The sequence below is a fragment of the Monodon monoceros genome, unplaced genomic scaffold, assembly GCF_005190385.1.
Source record: "Monodon monoceros isolate NGI ecotype Baffin Bay Population unplaced genomic scaffold, NGI_Narwhal_1 Super_Scaffold_18, whole genome shotgun sequence".
Taxonomy (NCBI): Eukaryota; Metazoa; Chordata; class Mammalia; order Artiodactyla; family Monodontidae; genus Monodon; species Monodon monoceros.
This window is the reverse complement of record NW_021703774.1, coordinates 144,174,215-144,180,214: the sequence shown is the minus strand read 5'-3', so window position 1 is coordinate 144,180,214 and position 6,000 is coordinate 144,174,215. Positions and strand designations below refer to the sequence as shown.

General features: G+C 38.6%; 1 protein-coding gene and 1 non-coding gene across 2 annotated transcripts in view; one reads left to right on the top strand and one right to left on the bottom strand.

Annotated features, from left to right (window-relative positions):
• The window catches only part of EIF2B3 (eukaryotic translation initiation factor 2B subunit gamma), a 157,798-nt gene that overhangs the window by 138,134 nt on the left and 13,664 nt on the right, over nt 1-6,000 (bottom strand). The gene's annotated exons all lie outside the window — the stretch shown is intronic.
• On the top strand, nt 689-795 carry LOC114900081. Its single transcript, XR_003794708.1, has one exon. It is a non-coding gene; the product is annotated as a U6 spliceosomal RNA (small nuclear RNA).

The following is a 6,000-nucleotide window of genomic DNA, read 5'->3' as shown; positions in this document are numbered from 1 at the left end:
GGAAAAAAAAAGAGAGATGGAGGGGAAATCTATATATTAAAAGAGATATTTTAATCAATTATAATGTGTAGTCCTTATTTGCTTTCTGATTTTAATAAACACACTAAAAAGATTTAAAAATTCTATTTATGAGGCAACTAGAAACTCATGTACTGATTGGATACTTGATGATACTAATGAATTATTATTTTATTTATTTATTTATTTTTTTGCGGTATGCGGGCCTCTCACTGTTATGGCCTCTCCTGTTGCGGAGCACAGGCTCCGGACGCGCAGGCTCAGCGGCCATGGCTCACGGGCCTAGCCGCTCCACGGCATGCGGGATCTTCCCGGACCGGGACACGAACCCGCGTCCCCTGCATCCACAGGCAGACTCTCAACCACTGCGCCACCAGGGAAGCCCACTAATGAATTATTAATTTGTTTTTTTAGGTGGTATAATGGCATTATACTTTTTTTTTTAAAAAGCCCTCATATAGCAATGTTCTAAAATATTTACAGATGAAATAACATGATGTCTGAGATTTCCTTCAAAAGAACATGAGAGGGAGCAAGTTGGGTGGGAATACAGATGAAATAAGATTTGCCATGGGTTGATAACTGCTGAAGCTGGGTGACAGATATATAGGTAATGCTCCATGTACTTTTGTACATGTTTGAAATTTTCCATAATAAAAAGTTTTAAAAAGTGCTTGCTTCGGCAGCACATATACTGAAATTGGATCGCAACAGAGAAGATTAGTACGGCCCCTGCATAAGGATGACACGTAAATCCACAAAGCATTTCATATTAAAAAAAAAAAAGTTTAAAAAAATAACTGGTCCACAATTGGTATTTAATAAATAACAATTTTTTTTTTTTTTTTTTTGCGGTACACGGGCCTCTCACTGTTGTGGCCTCTCCCATTGCGGAGCACAGGCTCCAGATACGCAGGCTCAGCGGCCATGGCTCACGGGCCTAGCTGCTCCGCGGCATGTGGGATCTTCCCGGACCGGGGCACGAACCCGTGTCCCCTGCATCGGCAGGCGGACTCTCAACCAATGCGCCACCAGGGAAGCCCCCTAAATAACAATTTTAATCATTATTATTAGTTGACTGAACAAATATTTGCCGAATGAATGAGTTCAGACATAGGTAAGACTGAATCATTCATCAGCAAACAGGAAACACAATTATGAAGAAAATATAAAATCTAAGAACTTTTATATTATCAGCACCATTTATAATAATGGAGCTCACTCACCCAGGGCCTGGGAGAATGAATGAGCCAATAATCTCTCTTGATAAGTCAGGGAAAGAGGTTTGGGAAGCTGAAACAAAAAGTGAAAAGCCAGTAAATCAGCAAAATTATGGGATGAGATAAGGCAAAATGAAGTAGAAAACAGTGCCAGAAGAATAAAACCAAATGAAATATGTTGAAAAAACATAACATAGCAGATATGATGTCCAGCTCCAATATTCTATAAGTACACACAACAGAAGTTTCCACATACAAGTAGGACTGCAATACATTTAGCAAATGCAAGGCAAATGACAAAGATGATAAACTAAAACAATAAAACATATTTTAAACAAAGAAGCCAAATAAAGCTAATATACTACTGTGGTCTTTCTCTGAGCAAAGCAGAAGCCACATGGGATAACCTCACAGTAAATTTGGGGAACTCAATCTGGAGGAAGTAGGTAAAGATAAAAGAATCAAAAGCAAATAAACTCGGAACTCTCAAAGGGAATATTCTTATCTTACCTAAAATCTTATTGAAAAAGAGTCTCCAAATGTTTAGGACGCTGCTTTGTGGGCACAGGGGAAGAGAAATAAATGGCTCAAAGTAGCACTGCTTTTAAACCATGGCACAGCCTGTGGGTACAACTTTCTCCCTTAACAAGGTACCTGTCATCCTTCAGCAAACACTAACAAACTGCCTCCTCAGGCTGTCTCACTTTAACTGTTTATACGTATTTCCATTGTGCTTCCTACAAGCTCATGTTGATCCCAATCAGACGGTCCTGAATTTTGGCTCAGGTTTTACTTTGTTCTTAATGGCTATTCAGGCGTCTATTTACGTTCCTCCACAGGTTAGCTTTGCTGCTTTCTGTTCCAGGTTGGAATGCAAGTTGATGTGAAGCCAGGATTTCAGGTGCCATTGGTATAGGAGAAACCAAGCGGAGAGAGCAAAGAGAGCAGAGACTTGCTAGCCAAAGTCACAGCTTGAGAAGAAAGCTCAGAGGCAGGACTGTATATAAAGGATGCCGTGTAAATGATGTGAAAACAAAGGGGTAAGGGAGGAATAGAAATTAGACTGTGCAGAATGACTTAATGAGGATTCTGATCTTAGGTATAAGGAGAAGCCCTAAAATAAGAAGTAAGTGATCAAAACCATAAGAAGAGGTAGTGACTTGGGAGTAAAATGTCCTTTTGGCAGTTACTTTACCCTTCATCTCATACCCTCTCCTATTTATTAATAGTTGGCCCTATTATTTCTCAAGGCTCTAAGAGTTATAGGAACTTATTTGCATGAAACTCCCAGGATCTCCAGTTCTAGGCTAGGGCAAAAATAACATTTCTAAGATTTATAGATTAGGGAGCAGAGAGTTTAGTTTATACCTCCATACTAAATTGTTAGACAGTAACTAAAACAGCTCCTGGGAAGACCACTAAACACCCTTAGCTTCTTGGTAAACCTGGCATCTATCCCTGTGAAAGAACAGAGTTCTCATGACCCTAGTGAAATTCCCCGTATCTTCCCTAAAGAAATAAGCAGCTGCACTAAAGAAAGCAACACACCCAACGTTATGGTATTAGAAATCCCCACTGTAATCAGAAGCACCAAAGCCTACTCGGGCAGAAGCAGAGGAAGACAAAAAGGAGGCCAAAACGTAAAAGGAAATGCCTATATACATTGCACTGGAGGCCCTGGCCAGGGCAATAAGACAATAAAGAGAAATAAAAGGCATTAAGATTAGAAAGGAAGATATGTTATAATACTGCTTTTATTTGCAGGCAACATGATGATGTATATAGAAAATCCTAAAGAATCTACAATTTAAGAAAGTCACAGGGCAGAAGGTCAATATGCAAAAAAATAGTTGTATGGCGATATACAAGCAATAAACAATTAGAAAATAGAATAAAAAATACTAGTTACAATATCATTACATTGAAATGAAACAGGAATAAAATTATTGAAAGATGTTCAAAACCTCTATACTGAAAATTATAAAAACATTACTGAGAGAAATTACAGAAAATCTAAATAAATAGATGTTCAAGGATTGGAAGATTCAATATGAAGATGTCAATTCTCCCCAAATTGACCTACAGATTCAATGCAATTCCAATCAAAATCCCAGAAAGCTTTTTTTATAAAAACTGGCAAATTAATTCTAAAATTTATATGGAAATGCAAAGGACCTAGAATAACCAAGGCAATTTTAAGGAGAAGGAAATCCAAAGCACCTAGAATAGCCAAGGCAATCTTCAGGAAAAGGAACAAAGTTGGCAGATTTATAGTACCTGATTTCTAGACCTACTTTATAAAGTTAAAAATAATCAAGACTTTATTAAATGTGGTACAGGAAGTAGAGACAAAAAGACCAATGGAACAAAGTAGAGAGAACAGAAATAGCACACTCAGGGACTTTCCTGGTGACGTAGTGATTAAGAATCCACCTGCCAGGGCTTCCCTGGTGGCGCAGTGGTTGAGACTCCGCCTGCCGATGCAGGGGACATGGGTTCGTGCCCCGGTCCGGGAAGATCCCACATGCCGTGGAGTGGCTAGGCCCGTGAGCCATGGCTGCTGAGCCTGCGCGTCCGGAGCCTGTGCTCTGCAATGGGAGAGGCCACAACAGTGAGAGGCCCGCGTACCGCAAAAAAAAAAAAAAAAAAAAAGAATCCACCTGCCAATGCAGGGGACACAGGTTCAATCCCTGGTCCAGGAAGATCTCACATGCTGCAGAGCAACTAAGCCCATGCACCACAACTACTGAGCCTGTGCTCTAGAGCCCATGAGCCACAACTACTGAGCCTGTGGGCCACAACTACTGAAGCCTGCTTGCCTAGAGCCCATGCTCTGCAACAAGAGAAGCCACCGCAATGAGAAGCTCACACACCGCAACAAAGACCAAAAAACGCAGCCAAAAATAAATAAATTAAATATAAATAAATTTTAAAATGAAAAAAGAAATAGCACACACATAATCGGTCAACTGATTTTCAGCTAAGGCTTGAGAGCAATTCAATGGGGAAAGGCAGGTCTTTTTAACAAATGATGCTGGAACAACTGAATATCCATACAGAAAAAAGTAAACCTTTATACCTTTACTTTTAGAAGTAAATACGAAAGAATATCTTTATAAGCTTGGGGTAAGCAAAGATTTCTTAGGACACAAAAAGTACTAACCATAAAAGAAAACATCAGTAATCTGGATTTCATCAACATTTGAAACTTCTGGTCATCAAAGTCACCATTAAAAATGTAAAAAGGCAAGCCACAGACTGGCAGAAAATATTCACAACACATATCTGACAAAAGGCTTGCATCTATAACATATAAAGAATTTCTATAATCAATAATAACAAGGCAAACAACTCAAAAAAAAGGCAAATGCCTTGAACAGACATTCCATGAAGATATACAAATGGTTGATAATCACATGAAAAGGTGATCAGTATCATTATTATCATGGAAATGCAAATTAAAACCACAATGAGGGCTTCCTTGGTGGCACAGTGGTTAAGAATCCGCCTGTCAATGCAGGGGACACGGGTTCGAGCCCTGGTCCAGGAAGATCCCACATACCACAGAGCAACTAAGCTCCTGCGCCACAACTACTGAACCTGCGCTCTAGAGCCCGTGAGCCACAACTACTGAGCCCACTTGCCACAACTACTGAAGTCCGTGCGCCTAGAGCCCGTGCTCTGCAACAAGAGAAGCCACAGCAACGAGAAGCCTGTGCACTGCAACAAAGAGTAGCCCCCGCTCGCCGCAACTAGAGAAAGCCCACACGCAGTAACGAAGAACCAACGCAGCCAAAACTAATAAATAAAATAAACAAAATATCATTAAAAAAAGAATAAACATAGTTATTAAAAAAAAACCCATAATGAGATAGTGGTACATAACACACACTAGAATGGTTAAGATTAAAAAGACTGACAATACCAAGTGTTGATGAAGATGTGAAGCAAGTACAATTCTTATACATTGCTGATGAAGTGTAAAATGTACAACCACTTAGAAAACTATTTGGCAGTCTGCAATAAAGTAAACCCTATAACCTATAATATTTTTACAAAAAGACCTGCAGAACAATATTCATAACTGCTTTATTCATCATATCTAAAAATTAGAAACAATCCAAATGACCATCAACAGAAAAATAGGTAAATAGTCGTATATTTATTCAATGGAATGCTACTCAGCAATAAACAAGAACAAACTAGTTATACCTGCAATCATATGAATGAATTTGAAAAATATTATGTTGAACAAAAGAAACCACAATAAAATTATATGATTTCATTTATACCTAGTTCATGAACAAGCAAAATTAATATATGGTGATAGAAATCAGAACAGCAGTTGACTCTAAAGGTGCAGGATTGACTAAAATAAAGCACAAAGGAACTTTGAGAGGTGATGAAAATGTTCTAGATTTGGATAATGATAACCTGGGTATATATAATTGTCAAAACTCATTGAACTATATAATTAATACCTGTGTATTCTACTGTGTGTAAATTATTCCCCAATAAAGGGAAGGAAAGGCTGTGTACATATCTGCATTAATTTTTTGTTCTTTAGTGCATAGGTAGGTTGAAAATAATAATACATCTGTTTGCAGTCACTAGAAATAGTAGGAGAAATTCTGCCCCCCAACTCAAGTAAGATAGCAACATTGTCACACAGAATGAATTTTTTCCAAAGGACATCAATTTGAGAACAACTGACAGTGGATCTTTCTCAGTATATGGGCCACAGGCCACTGGGGAGACTGTA